The following is a 16748-nucleotide window of genomic DNA, read 5'->3' on the forward strand; positions in this document are numbered from 1 at the left end:
ACTTTGAAATCATCTACAAAAAAGCGAAGCAAAATGTGGTGGCAGATGCACTCTCAAGAAAGGATGACGATGTGGAAGCATTGTTGTGCGCCATTTCTATTATCCAACTAGATTGGATAAATGAAGCAAGGGAGGAATGGAAGAATGACGAAGAAGTGTGGGCACTTATTCGAAAGTTACAACAAGATTCCAGTACATCTGATACATTTAGCTGGAAAAATGATTCTTTATGGTACAAAGATCGCTTATACCTCTGTAAGAATTCCCAACTAAAACAAAAGATTCTTATGGAATTGCACACTTCTCCCTTAGGAGGGCACTCAGGATTTTTAAAAACTTACCACAGGGTTAAGAAGGAATTTTTTTGGGATGGCCTTAAATCGGATATTCAAAAATTTGTGGCGGAATGTTTGGTTTGCCAACAAAATAAAGTTGAAACAATTATGATCCATCCCAAGCCAACGTTGGGAGGAGGTTTCAATGGATTTTATCACAGGTTTACCCAAGTTTGAGGGAAAAAGTGTCATCATGGTGGTAGTTGACAGACTTACCAAGTATGCACACTTTTGTGCATTATCACATCCATTTAAAGCCAGTACAGTTTCTACTGCATTTGTGGAAACAATTCAAAAGCTACATGGAAACCCAAAGATTATTGTAAGTGACAGAGATCCCATTTTCACTGGATATTTTTGGATAGAATTATTTTCTTGTCTTGGTACTCAGTTAGCTCATAGCTCATCTTATCATCCTCAATCTAATGGGCAAACTGAGATAGTAAACAAATGTTTGGAAGGATATCTTCGTTGCTTTGTATTTGATAAACAGACACAATGGGTCAAATGGTTGGCTCTGGTTGAATGGTGGTATAACACTTCCTTTCATACAGCAACAAAAATGACCCCATATATGGCATTTTATGGATATCAGCCACCATCCATCACTTCATATTTAAGAGAAAATTCTAAGGTTCAAGCAGTGGAACATCACATCGAACATCAACAACAAGTCCTCCATCTCTTAAAGGATAACCTCGTTTTGGCACAGAATAGAATGAAACAACAGGCAGATCAACATCGTAGCGAAAGAAGTTTTGATGTAGGTGATTGGGTATTCCTACGGCTACAACCATATAAGCAAATGTCCCTCAAGCAAGTTAAGAAGGATAATAAATTATCACCAAAGTATTATGGTCCGTACAAGGTGTTGCAAAAGATCGGTACTAGAGGTTGCACTTGATTCATAATGAATTTTTTTGTTTCCTGCTTTTTGGTTGTGCAACCTTCTCTATTTGGATGTATTTTCTTCTTTGTTCAACTGAAATGTTTGGGCAATTTTGTATCCCCACATCACCCTTTTTTCATCACTGCCCATCACCCCACAAAGGTGCCTCCTCACATGGGTATATGAACCACTAAATTGTTTTCCTCCATGACAACCATGAGGGCACAAAAATTTGTAGCTTCCACCACCCTTTCCCCCTTCAAGTTTGGTCACATAGTTCCACAAGGGTGTTAATGCAACTTTCCCTTCTAGTGTTTCAATGTTCCCTTTAGGTTCAACTTCATCCTCTTCCTCTTCAAACCCTTCCTCCTCATCATACATTGGGTCACTCATATTGGGACCACTGTCCTCTTGTTCTTCTTCCCTTCTATTCCTACTCCCCCTTGCCATCATTAAAACCAAAAGTGGAATGATACATAGAAGCCAAAAGAACACCATCTTGGAATATCGATATAGGTGGTGGACAACCTGCAATTAAATGAGCGAGTAGAAAGAATGGGAAAGAGTAAGAGAGGGATGAGAAAAATACAAAAAAAAATGTCCTCCAAGCTCCCCTCTCTTCTCCTCTCCTCTCTTATCCAAGCTCTCATAAAATAAAAGTGAGCAAATGAGGGATCAAAGGGTGTTAAATCCCTTCACTCCTCACTTTAACCCAAGGTGGACCTACCCCCAACCAAGGAAAACAAAAAAAAGCGAAAAAATTTAAAAAAAGTCGCTTTTTTGGCCTGTGCGGCGAAAACGGCTGACGCTTGGCGAAGCGGTCGCAATCTGTACGGATCCGACCCAGATACGCTGCGGATCGTATGATTGATCTGCCGTATGAAACGCGTTTCGGAAAAACTGAAATGCAGATCGGTCATACGGTTCTGAATTGGCAGGAAGCATATTTATCAACTTGATCCACATTTCGGTTTTTCCGAAACGCGTTTCAGAGAGCGGATCACCCACAGATCTGTACGGATCGCAGGTCGGGCTTTTGATCCAGTGGGGGGGATGTTTCCTAGAACACTGATCTACACTACTTGATGCAGAAGGTCATGGAGCAACGATAGGCTCATTCAGGGAAAGCAAGAAACCAAAGAGATATTCTGGGTATGCTGCATACATGACAAAGCTAATAGAAGCAAAACCATCCTCCTTTGAAGAGGCTATAAATCATCGAGAATGGAAGGATGCCATGAATGAAGAATATCAATCTATAATGAAGAATGGAGTCTGGGAGATCGTACCTAGGCCCAAAGATAAATCTGTGGTTACTTCCAAATGGATCTATAAGATCAAACATGCAGCCGATGGAAGTATAGATAAGTATAAAGCAAGATTTGTGGCTAGAGGCTTCTCTCAACTTGAAGGCATCGACTATGAAGAGACATTTGCTCCAACAACAAGATATACAACAATTCGATCATTAGTCTCTCTGGCAGCATCAATGGGATGCCAAGATTGTGTTTCTGAATGACACTATAGATGAAGTCTACATAGAGCAAACCTTGGGATTCGAAGTCAAAGACAAAAACACATATGTTTACAAATTGAAGAAAGCATTATATGGCCTCAACCAAGCACCAAGGGCATGGTATGATAGAATGGATGCATACCTACAAAGAATAGGCTTCACAAAATGTTCTACTGATTTGAACCTTTATATCAAGGTTGTAGATGGAGAACCTGTAATTATTCTTCTATATGTAGATGATCTTCTCTTGATCGGTGTAGAAGGACGAATCGAAGAATGTAAGAAGCTATTGGCAGTAAAATTTGACATGAAAGATCTCGGGCTGATGCATTATTACTTGGGACTAGAAGTCTGGCAAGGACCTAATGAAGTTTTCTTGGGTCAAGGAAAGTACGTGATCGAGATACTGAAAAGATTTGACATGATGGACTGCAAACCTATGACTACTCCGATGATCACTAACTTGAAGAGACTAAGAAGTTCCGAATCTAGCCCTGTGGATCCTTCCAAGTATAGGAAACTCATTGGCTCACTGATGTACTTGGTGAACACTCGACTAGACATATGCTTTGCAGTAAATGTTCTCAGTCAATTCCAAGTGGAGCCGAAGCATGATCATTGGGTGGCAACAAAACATATTCTGAGATATCTATAAGGAACCATCCACCACTGCCTAAAGTATGACTGAAGAAATGATGTTCAACTGATTGGGTATACAGATTCCGACTGGGGAGGCAGTGTGTTAGGTCCCTATACTACTAGTGTAACCTCTTATTGTTATTAGTACAACCCCCTTATTATATTGTTGTGCCCATGTAGTCCCCATATTGTTATTATTGTGCCCATAGAAGCCCACTATTGTTATTATTATGCCCTTACATTATTATTGTTATGTCAGCTCTGATTATATTATGACCCCTTAGACTCCTATATATAGAAAGGAGGTCGTGTTATTTGTATCATCGAAGAATTGTTTATTTGTGTAATGTAAAGGAGGTTGCCCCCTCGAAGAGTCTGAATTATAAAGCGTTGATCTATCTTTTCTATCTTTTTGTGAGCTCGTTTCATAACATTTGGTATCAGAGCTTTGGATTCTAGGGTTTCGTTGCTCCAAATAGGTCATTGTGGTAGTTTTGCTATAACTTTTTCCTGCGACGTTTCAAAAGCTAAAAAAAACGCATTTGAGAAGAAATCTTTCTGAACCGCGCGTTCGAATTTCAGATTTTGTCTTGCCATATTTTCGGAGATATGATCTGAGGAAGTTAGGGTTTTTGCAGACTCCCGAATTACATCCTAAACAAGTGACCTTGGGAAAATCATCATAACTTTCTCTCTGAGCAACAAATTGAAATTTCGTAAGAAGTTATAGAAAGAGGATGGACTGTAGTTTTTTGTGCATAGTTTTCAGATCTGAAGGTCGAAACAGTGACACGTGGCACGTTGTACAAGTTCGCTCTACTAAAACATTATATAACCAGGTCATATTAGGCGATTGGGCATAACTCTTTCTTGGAGAATCAAATTCTGATCAGACTTGCGGGGTTAGAAAGAGGACTCAGAGGGCTACTGCAGGAGACAATTTCAGAACTTTGAGATATGAAAGTACAGAGTTACAGTCATTTCAAGATCGAACTCCTGAAATCAAGAAAAGGCGATATGAGGAAGTTTGATGGAAAGGATCCAGTAAATTGGATACTGCAGATGGAGCAATATTTTGATCTACATGGTGTACCACTAATACAAAATGTATGTATTGCATCTTCATATTTAGAACCAGATCAATTTTTATGGTATAAAGGGCTTTGTTCTCATAAACAACTTGTTACGTGGTCAATTTTCACGGAGGAAATGATAGCACATTATGAGGATACAAAGAACAACACCTTCTTTAGAGCAACGCCACAACAATTGGAAGAAAAAGGAGAAAAAGGGCTTTGTTACAAAGTGGAAAGCAAAATTATGGCAACAAGGAAGTCTGCCCCTCACAACTATAAAGATGGAAGTATTGTTTATCCTAGCCTTCCACAATCTACAAGGGTTACACCACAACAATTGGAAGAAAAAAGAGAAAAAGGGCTTTGTTATAATTGTGATAACAAATACATTAAAGGTCATAAGTGTGTTGAGAAGAAATTATTTTACATTGATTGTGGAGACTCGGAGAGGAGGAAGAAAAGGATCAAGAAATGTCAAAAGAAGAGTATATACACTAGGAACCAACACCAGAGAAAGAAGAAATGCATTTGACCATATCTTGTAAAGCATTGGAAAGAATTACCACTCCTAAAACTCTCAAGATAGAAGGACATATCAAGAAGAAAAAGGTTCAAGAAGTGAAATATCATCGAGAAAGAAGAAATGAATCCGACCATACCTTGTAATGCATTCCACGGAATTACCACTCCTCAAACTATCAATATAGAAGGACATATCAAGAAGAAAAATGTTCAAGAATTGAAAGATCACATCGAGTCTCAAGAAATCAATCCGACCATATCTTGTAATGCATTGGAAGAAATTACCACTCCTCAAACTATCAAGATAGAAGGACATATCAAGAAGAAAAAGGTAAGAGTGTTGATTGATTCAGGCAGTACCCATAATTTTATTGATTGTAAGATAGCCAAGGAATTGAATTGCTTCCTATATCTAGCATCGGAGTGTCAAGTGATGGTTGCAAGTGGAGGAACCATAAATTGCTCTGGAAAGTGCCATAATATCAAGCTATCCATGGGAGAATATGTATTGAATAGCCCAATGCTTTCCATTCCAATGGGTGGTGCTGATGTTTTACTAGGAGTCCAATGGCTACAATCTTTGGGTACGATAGCTTTTAATTTTCAAGAACTTTTCTTGAAATTTTTTTGGGAAGGAAAGGAAGTTGAATTGAGGGGTATCGAAGGAAAACCTGGAAAGGTAATCAACTCTAACAGCATGACAAAGCTTCTAAATAAAGAACAACGGGGTGTAATTGCACAATTATGTTCACTAAAGGATCCCACATCAAAATTAGGTATTTCTCCAAATCTCCAAAACGTTTTGGACAATCATTCCAAGGTATTTGAGACTCCCAAAGGCCTCCCACCTATTCGTGATCATGATCATGCTATTCATTTGATTCCACGAAGTGTTCCTCCAAAAGTCAGGCATTACATATATCCATATGCCCAAAGGAGTGGGAACTCATTCAAAAGTTGCAGAAGATCCCAGTTCAAATAGTATTGCAAGAACTTGACAAGGAAGGAAAAATCATATTGGAACCTGAAGCAGTCACAGAACCGAGAAATCGAAATCTACGAAATAGATCAATTTCAGAGTATCTCATCAAGTGGAAGAACATACCCGCTGAAGATTCCACATGGGAGGACAAGAATTTATACAGAAGCATCAAGAACTACTCAAGCATTGAGGACAACACTTTTTGAAGGGGAGGGGCATGTTGGGTCCCTATACTACTAGTGTAACCCCTTATTGTTATTAGTACAACCCCCTTATTATATTGTTGTGCCCATGTAGTCCCCATATTGTTATTATTGTGCCCCATAGAAGCCCACTATTGTTATTATTGTGCCCTTACATTATTATTGTTATGTCGGCTCTGATTATATTAAGACCCCTTAGACTCCTATATATAGAAAGGAGGTCGTGTCATTTGTATCATCAAAGAATTGTTCATTTGTGTAATGTAAAGGAGGTTGCCCCCTCGAAGAGGCTTATTTCTAACGCGTTGATCTATCTTTTCTATCTTTTTGTGAGCTGGTTTCATAACACAGTGAGCAAGATGGAAGGAGCACTACAGGAGAATGTTTTAGTTTGGGATCCTCCATGGTCTCATGGATGAGCAAAAAGTAAGACATAGTTGCCTTCTGTAGTGCTAATGCTGAATACATTACAGCCCGTGAAGTAAGCAAAGAAGCAGTATGGTTGAGGAAGCTGCTATTTGACTTGTTTGCAGGACCGATGAACCCTACAATGATACTTTGTGATAACACCAATTGTATATGTTTGTTTGAAGATCCAGTGTTTCATGACAAAGCATATATACTATAAACAACAAGTATCACTATATTCGAGAGCTAGCGCAAAATGGTGTGTTGTAACTACAATATATATATCTCCACTGATGAGCAGGTAGCTGACATATTGACAAAATCACTTCTGAACAAGAAGCTTGTATACTTGAGAGACAAGCTTGGTTTGGTTGATATATCCTCCCTAATTGAGAGGGAGAGATAGACACTACATTCTTGTCTTCACTTGGGAAGAAAGAATAGAGGATTGGGTAACCATATGGCATTCGATACTCTTTGAAGAATGTGGTAGGGCATTCAGGACAAGAGTAGTCGTGGACTGATATTCTTTGAGGATTAGCTACCCAATAGAAGAATAGTCCAATGGAAGGTCATACTTTGTGAACACCTGGGTGGAGTATGTACCTTGAGAGACAATGATTTTGGTGTCTATGGATCATTGATCTCGCTAGCATTGTGCTCTGATCATGTGGATAGAGCTATTAGTCAAGGCCTTGCTATGTAACAATGCTGATGAATATGATGCTAAACAAATGGGTTACCAATCCGACTCTTTTTATGAGATCTCTTCAGATTGAGAATGACCATGTACCTCTTATGAATACCTCCCTAGTTAAGAGGGAGTGTTGAAGAATGTGTAACTAGGTTCGGTCTTCATAAGTATGAAATGTATTTTTGTAAAGAATAAAATGAAAAGAAATTATTTTATAGGTCAAGCACCCATTGAGTGCTTCTAGGATTTGTCAAAGAGTCATTGTCATATTTTGAAGGCCCATGGTCAGATTGTTTCTTGTAAAGAAAAATTTATTTTGTCTTTAAATTATCGAAATACCTCCAAGATCAAGTCGGCCCAAGGAGCTGTTAAGTTGGCCTACATGAAGAGCCACATCCACCCTTAGAAGAGCCTATATATAGAGAGGAACTTGTCCTCCATTCTACACACTCACTCATCTCATTCTATGCGAAGAAGAGGAAGAATAAAAGTTAAAGAAGAGGGTACGAAGAAGTCGAAGTGCTTGGGGTAGATCTCTCTCTCTTGAGAAGGTTGAAGTTAGGGTTTGTGCGCTGGGACTCTCTTGATTCAATCTTGGACAAAGATGAGAAGGATAGGCAAGCGAAGGTATCTTAGGGTGTCTCACTAGCCCTAAGACTCAAGGAAAGGCAACCAAAGGGAAAAGAAGACTATTCAAGGGAGATCGAAGCAACAATAGTTGCAGTAGTTGTCGTGAACTAGAATTTCGGATCTACAGTGGGATGTCGAAGTCACTACCACAGGAGGCCGAGTTGATCTTGATTTTGGATGGTATTTGTTTGAGTCAATAGGTCATGGTATTCGTCAATTGAAGAATCTATAAGAAGAGAAGAGATTTACGGGTTTTCCCCTCAAGAGGAGGGGTTTTGGCCCTGGCTTGCAACCCATATAATGTGTCATTGTTCCTATTGTTTTGGGAGTTGTTTGATGCACACATTGTAATAATAAGGAACAAAGCTAATAAGTAAAAAGGTAACACAAACAATTATCAAGTTAAGAAAATTAACCTATTTACTGCCCTACTGAATTCTCAACAGTGCATGTATGCGGTATTCTTTGTTGAGAAATCTAGGGCATCAATAGTTAGGTGATTTCTCTTCTTATGATAATTGCTTGTGATAGAATTTTACTTCTTGATTATGATCTTCTTTTTCTTGTAGTTATTATTGTGTTCTTTTCATCAAGACAATTACCAAATCATGAACAGTAAAGAGACAAGAGACACAATATATAGGCTTTGTTTGCTATGGCCAAAACCTCTCACTCTTTGAGAGGAAAACCCAAACGAAATTCTTCTTATAGATTTTCAATTGACGAATACCAAGACCATGGCAAAGACCTTTAACATTAGAGTCCTCCCAAGGCCAAGTCACTAGCCTCCTCTTTTACGCTGCTCTTCTTCTTGCTCTTCTCGACTTTCTTCAAATCCTCAGCCTCTTCTTGTAGGTTTGCAGATTATCTTTGCTATCTTCTCTTCCTCCTTCGCTGATCTAGAGACTCTTTCTCGCACTTCTTAGACTCGCTTCACGGAATTGCTTGGCTCCAAATGAGGACGAGCACTAGTATATATAGTCATTTGTCCATGGAAGTTAGGCCGGCATGATCTCTAGAGTAGGCCAATTTCATCTTCTAGGATTCTCCCTTCGTTGTAGGCCGACTTGATGAGGGCTAGTGACAAGGTCTTGGAGGGTGACTTTACATAGACAAATATGACTCTTTACAATGTGTAACATGCCTTCATTACATGACAATGACTCTTTAGACTTTTATGACTAGATGACAATATTCCTAAGGGCTCTCAATGGGAGCCTATACTAAAATAAAATCTCTTGCTCATGAAACCCATGATGCAAGCATTACTATTATTTTATTTTTCTTTTTTTTTTACATCTCTTACATAAAATCATAATTACATGTCATTATGAAGACCGAACCTAGTTACACTTTTCAACACTCCCTCTTAACTAGGGAGGTATTCATAATGGTACTTGGTCATTCTCAATCTGAGAATTTCTCCTGAGAAGAATCAGATTGGTAACCCATCTGTATAGCATCATATCAACCAACATTGTTACATAACAAGGTTTTTACTAACAACTCTATCTCTCCACAAGATCTTAGTTCAATGCTGGTGAGACCAATGATTTATAGGCACCATAATCATTGTCTCTCAAGGTACATGCTCCACCCGGGTGTTCACTGAGTATGACCTTCTGTGACTATTCTTATCTTGGATAACTAGTCCTCAACGAATATCAGTCCACGACTACTCTTATCTTGGATGCCCTATCTCATCCTCAAAGAGTATGGGATGCCAAATTATTACCCAGTCGTCCATTCTGTCTACCCAGGTGAAGACCAGAATGATGTGTCTGTCTCTCCCTCTGAATTAGGGAGGACATATGAATTCCAATAAAGGAATGTACTCATTCCTACGGAAGGAATGTACCTAAGCTCCCTCTTGGCTTAGGAATTTCCAAGTTTATTCCAAGTAAGAAACTCACTTCTAGGCTCCATCTTAACTAGGGACCTACAACAACTACTTAGGTGGAGATGAAAAGACAACCAACTGCTTGAAGAACTTCTTCCTTCGATGTCATGAATTTCTTTGTTGCAGAGTCTTCATCTTTTGGAACCTCCTCATAGTGCACAAGCCATCCATCAATTTCATCCATGAGTCAGTCATGTCATCATTCCTTTCATCAGAAAGTGATCCATCAGTCTACATCTGGCCTTGCTTCATGTTATGCTGCCTTCATCATGCTTTCTTCTTCGGAAAGATCTTACATCCTTCTACATGGTTCTCTTGGAAGATATTCACTGTTCTTCCCTTTGGTAGCCTTGCATAAGTCCATCTAGATACTAGTTCATAAATAAGAAATGAACACTTAAATCATAATTACCTTTGTGATGGTCTTTCATCATGACATCTTCCTGTAGGCATTATTATCCAACGTACACGTTGACACATCGCCAAAAGATATGTGATATCAAGGGTCCCCATCTTTTCCATACTTCTATCAGAGTCTACATATCTTTCTGGGAGATATCATAGTTAAATCTTCTTGGTCTTATGGATGTTGACTCCCTTTACCATTGTTGCATATTCCACGATCTCTTCCTTTCTTTCTTCACATATTTCGTTCCAAGAAACTTCCAATTAGAGTTTCTCAATTGTAGTTAGTCACCTCATACTCCATATGAGGACATATTATGTTGATTTCATCTAGTAAATATATGTTCCATGCATCCTTGCATCCTTTGAGGAAGGAGATCCTTTCTTTGATCATGCTTCTCAAGATAGAGCATTGATCCATGTAGCTTGCAACCATATGACATGACTTCCATAATATCACATGTAAGAATAAATACCTCATCTTTCTTTTGGGTCATCCAGACTTCTTGTAACAACTTCCTTTGAATGAAGGAGCTTCATTCCCTTGATTTGCTTCACTGTCATGTCATCATACCATCATCCTATGAATTCCACAAGTTTGGAATTCTTGACGAAAAACTTGCTTCCCCTCATGATTGGTGAACTTTATAATGAAGATTCCATCCGAGAACCTTGAGTATCTTACATATCTTGTCCTGTAGATGTTACCTTTGATAGATGTATGATAAGTCTTGGCCTAGATGACTTCTTCCTTTTTCCAAAAGTATCACTTGAGCTTTCAATGAGGTTTCCAAGAGCTATATCCTACATAGTTGACTGCCATAGGCTTTGTTCCAGACATTTGTTGCATATGACACGAGCTTCTTCTAAGGCTTCTACCATGATGCCATACTCTCATATGATGCTTCCTCTCTTATTCTAATGCTTCCTATTTATAATTTACACAACAGAAGAGTACCTTTTAGTGACTTCCAGTTCTTCGTTAATATGGGCTTCTTCCTTATTTCTCTTGTTATTGTCCCTTTTAAGTTTAAGACATTCTCTTCTATAGTCCCCATATTCTTGACATCCATAGCACTGCACCTTAGCCATGTTCTTCTTTTTCTTTTGAGAACCAAATTTACCAAGCTTTCCCTTTGCTTTTGTCACAACAACATATGCTTGATTCTACTCATTCGATCCCACATCAGTTTTTGCCTTTCGTCTAGTTTCTTCGATCTTGCATAATGACCATAGATCTTGGATAGGGGTGGCTTCTTTCTTACCATAAATACTTGAAGTGAAGTTGCCCCATTCCTCCTGTAGTGCATTTAATACTACCTTGGTCATTTCTTTGTCAACCATTATTTCACCTAGATCTTGAAGTTGATCTCTTATTTATGAAATCCTCATAAAATATGAGGCTATTCCCTCTTCCTTTGAAATCTTCAATTTGTAGAGTTCTTGCCTTAGAGAGAAACTTCTCCTGCAGTACTTACGGAAAACAACTCTACCAATTTGTCATATATTTCTTTTGAAGTATCTAATTTTGATACATATGGGATGACAGGTCTTTGATGGATTCTATGAGAATCCTCTTAGCCCTTACTTCCCCTTTCGTGAATTTAGCAAGTGCTTGAGTATCTTCTTTGGGAGGTTGAATTATTGACCCCTTGATGTGATCCATGACTTCATTCTCAATAAGATATAGGTCAGTTCTTTTCTTCCATGCAAGAAAATTTGAAGCTCCAACTAATTTGTTGCTTTCCTCGCAAAAGAACATTTTGATAGATTCAGATGAAGTCATATACTTACTTGAGTAGACGCTGCTTTCTCCACTTGCTTCCTTCTTAATCTTGATAGTGATATAGATAATAGAAAGATTCTTTGATGAGAGAGAGCTTGCTTTATAAACCCTTTTGAAGATGATGACAATGTTCTTCGATCTAATCGTCTTTTTTTTGAAAAGCTTCTAGAGTTTTGGTCTTTCTTTGTGCTTCCTCCTTGATGATGATTCCAAGATTCTTGCTAAAGAAGATTTCTTCGATTTAGGGTTTCAGTATGATGAAGATCTTGATATCTTGCTTGACACTCTTTGTCTTCCTTTGATCCCTTTCTTGAAGCTCGATCCTTGTGTTTCTCCTTGATTAGATTCCTTTTCTTGATTTTAGCACACCTTAGTCCCAATACCATGTTGAGAAATCTAGGGCATCAATAGTTAGGTGATTTCTCTTCTTATCATCATTGCTTATGATAGAATTTTGCTTCTTGATTATGATCTTCCTTTTCTTGTAGTTATTATTGTGTTCTTTTCATGACAATTACCAAATCATGAACAATAAAGAGACGAGACACAATATATAGACTTTGTCAGCCAGGGCCAAAACTTCTCATTCTTTGAGAGGAAAACCCAAATGAAATTCTTCTTATAGATATTCAATTGACGAATACCAAGACCATGACAAAGACCCTTACCATTAGAGTCCTCCCAAGATCAAGTCACTAGCCTCCTCTTTTATGTTGCTCTTCTTCTTGCTCTTCTCGACTTTCTTCAAATTCTCGGCCTCTTCTTGTAGGTCTGCAACTCTATCACAAAAACCCTAGATGTTTTTCGTTCCTTGTATAGTCTCCTCAAGAGGGAGACTTCTTTCACTTCCTTACTCGTCTTTCTTGAGCGAAGTCCTTTCCCAAACTTGATCACCCTTTACTACTGCAAACTTCGGTCTATCCTTGCTAACTTTCAAACCTGCAATTTTTCGCACGTGAGGGTAATCTGGCCCAATGACAGTCCTTCAATGATGACCCTCTCCTTCTCTATCTTCTCTTCCTCCTTCTCTGATCTAGAGACTCTTTCTCACAGTTCTTCTTAGACTTGCTTAATCGAATTGCTTGTCTCCAAATGAGGATGAGCACTAGTATATATAGTCGTTTCTCCATGGCAGTTAGGCCGACATGATCTCTGGAGTAGGCCAACTTCATCTTCTAGGATTCTCCCTTTGTTGTAGGCCGACTTGATGAGGGCTAGTGACAAGGTCTTGGAGGGTGACTTTACATAGACAAATATGACTCTTTACAATGTGTAACATGCCTTCATTACATGACAATGACTCTTTAGAATTTTATGACTAGATGACAATATTCCCAAGGGCTCTCAATGGGAGCCTATGCTAAACTAAAATCTCTTGCTTATGAAACCTATGATATGCATTTCAATAATTTTATTTTTCTTTTTTTTACATCTCTTACATAAAATCATAATTACATGTCATTATGAAGACCAAACCTAGTTACACTTTTCAACATTCTTCTTATTGTGATTTCCTATGTGACATGGTGGCAGTAATCTTCTTATACAATGAGCTTGATGTGCCATCAATGTTGATAGTGGCCTTACCTTGAAAATATACTTGTGGACACAACCTTTGTGACTATTTATTGTAATAATGTTGTGTGAATGATTTGAATATTTGACAGTGACAATGACTTGTAACAGTGATTGAAACCCTAGACAATAACTCTTGTTGTGGCATGGAAAGATATTTGATATATAGTGATATTTGGCTTGACAAAATTTAAGTAATAGGGACAATGATATTAGTGATGATTGTGACTTGACAACCACGATGATATTAATGTTTTGATAGTCTCTTTGATGATAATATTGACCAATGTTGTTAAAAGCGCGATCGGGATTAAATCGGCGCCGGGAATAAAGCGGAAAAAATCGGCAAAAGCGGGAAAAAAGCGGAAAAAAGCGGGAAAAAAGCGTTTGGCACAAAAATATTCATTTTTTTTTCAATTTTTTTAATATCTAAACCATCTACAACATAAAATAAATACATTGACACATAAATATGATAAAAAAACTAATATATAAGATGTTTAATATCATTTCTAGCGCTAAAATCACACATAACATTGAATCATGTCCTGAATAGTAAGTCCTGAGTCCCAACTCAGCCTCAAAATATCAACAAAAAATATGATAATGTATCTCATCATGTCATAATGTCATATACAATAAAATGAAAGTCTAATCCTATTGATTTCCTCTTCCCCTCTTGCGAGAAAATGGCACAACTTTCTCTTTCCCTCTAGATGTAGAAGCTGGTGCCTGTGCTGGTGGAAATGGCAGTGGAGTCTGACGTGCTCTAGAAGCTGAAGAACTAGTAGTAGCAGCTACAGGAGGCTGAGGTAGACGGAGACCACGTCCTCTACTGGTGGTAGTGGTAGCCCGGGTAGGCGGTGTCACCTCCTCCTCCTGCTCCTCCTCCTCCACCTGCTCCTCCTCCTCCTCCTGCTCCTGCTCCTGCTCCTCCTGCTCCTCCTCCTCCCCCTCCCCCTCATCCTGCACTAACCAATCATCAGTGGGATCCATGAGAAGCCTCTCGGTCTCAACCCTCCATTCAGCAGTGGTGTCAATCCCATCCAATGAGATGGCTTCCGTATCAGGTGTCCTCTCTAGTTGTCTCACCCACAATCGAAGATTGTAGTAGACATAGACCATGTCATTAAGTCTATGGGACTCCAACCTGTACAAAGTTCATGAAATAATAATTAATAATTAATATTATAAAAAAAATATTGTTTAAAACTTTAATGAATTCAAAAATTTATTTGGAAATTTGCAATATTTTAAATGTTTAAGTGTTAACCTATTGCGCTTCTTGTTGTGTATTTTTTCAAATACACTCCAATTGCGCTCACATCCTGAGGAGCTGCATGTTTGGCTGAGGATGCGTACGGCAAGCTTTTGCAAAAGGGGTACTCTGCCACCATACATCTTCCACCATGCGTCTACAACAGAATTACAAATAAAATTTTAAATAAACATAAGAAAAAAATGGAATTTGAAGAGACAATGAAATTTGAAACAAAGTTACAAAGTACAAACTAAAAAATACCTGGCATTTTAATCGTCCTATCAGTGACAGCCATCTCAAAGCCAAATGTGCCACCTGACATCTTATATGTTTCAATTTGTCTAGAGATCTCTATACGTTGTTCTGGAGATCTCACCATCTTCTGGACACAGGTTAATAATCCTTCCACGACCTCAGCATCAAAATGAAATCCACATGCATAAGAAAATGCAGGGTTCAGGAAAAGCCCAGCAGCATGAATGGGACGATGGAGTGTGTTGTTCCATCGCTCATCAATCACTTCCCATAGAAGGAGTTGTCTCTGAAACCCATCATCTCCCTTATCATCATAGTAGGACCGAATGGCTTCTTTGGCCCTGTCCATGGCTTCATACAAATAGCCCATTGCGGGCTTCTCACCATCAACCAACCGAAGAACCTTTACCAAAGGTTCAGTAACAGCGCTCACCTCCTGCACTCCCGCCCAGAAGTCTTCCTGGTATGAAACTAGTCTGCACACGGCCTCTCCTTCTGGTTTGCGGCTCATTGACGAAGCACGCCACTCCTCTGAAAGAAACATTCTCTTCAAATCCCACATAGAATTCAAGAGGGATTGAAGAGATATGAAACTCGTCGCAAACCGTGTAATGGCGGGGCGCACCAACTCTTTGTTGTTGGTGCATTTTCTCATCAAGCTAAGCACAGATGTGTGATTGTAAATAAATTTTGTGATGCTTTTTGATGAGTCAACAATATCTTTGACAAAGGGAATTTTCCCTATGTCCTCTAACATCAAATCAATACAATGGGCAGCACAAGGTGTCCAAAATAAAGTAGGATGCCTGTCCATAAGCATTCTACCAGTAGCAACATAATTTGCAGCATTGTCCGTTATGACTTGGACAACATTTTCTGCACCCACATCCAAAATAAACACATCCAGCAAATCACATAAAGTTCTTGCATCTTTGATTTGATGAGTTGCATCAATAGATTTGATAAACATAGTCCCCTTGGGACAACTAACCAAGAAGTTTATAAGGGTTCTCCCCTTTTGGTCAGTCCAACCATCTGACATAACAGTGCATCCTGTTTGTGCCCATGATGCCCTAAAATCCTCCAATCTTTGGGTGCAGTCACGCTTTTCCTCTTGAAGAATCCGGCCTCTGAAATCATGAAGAGAAGGGATTTTGTACCCTGGGCCAACACTGGCAATAGCATCAACAGTAGGTTGGAAAAATGGATTATTCCTTACAATGCTGAAAGGAATATCACTCCAGAGGAGAAATTTTGCCATCAACCTATCAGCTTGTTCTTTTTCAGTTCTTTTTAGCATTGAACCGATAGTTGGTTGTGAACCAGGTGTGGTTCGAGGAACAAAAAATGATGATGCAGCTACCGGATTGACTGACGCTGCAGTAGAACCAGTGCCACTTGGCCCACTTCCTTCAGCTGACCTTTTTAGTTGCCTTTTGAGTTCTTCTTTGGCCTCTCTAGTGTGCTCTAATTCTCCCAATGCTCTCATGGCTCTTTGGATAATTTCAGGATTTGTATTTATACAGGGCCCCACATTACGTCCAGGGATTTGTGCAAGGTGGAACTTCAACCTGTACACCCCCCCGAATATCTCCTTTCCACACAACTTGCAATTCAAGTTTTGTCTATCATTCGGAGCTTTAGGTTCACCATATTCCCAGAAAGGATCCAA

General features: G+C 38.9%; 1 protein-coding gene across 1 annotated transcript in view; it reads left to right on the forward strand.

The window, feature by feature from the left end:
• Positions 1-16748, forward strand: part of LOC149211035 (multisubstrate pseudouridine synthase 7-like) — a 361532-nt gene that overhangs the window by 172108 nt on the left and 172676 nt on the right. The gene's annotated exons all lie outside the window — the stretch shown is intronic.

The sequence above is a fragment of the Pinus tabuliformis genome, chromosome 1_2 (genome assembly GCF_031772625.1).
Source record: "Pinus tabuliformis cultivar Carrire ecotype Pingquan chromosome 1_2, CPIR1, whole genome shotgun sequence".
NCBI lineage: Eukaryota > Viridiplantae > Streptophyta > Pinopsida > Pinales > Pinaceae > Pinus > Pinus tabuliformis.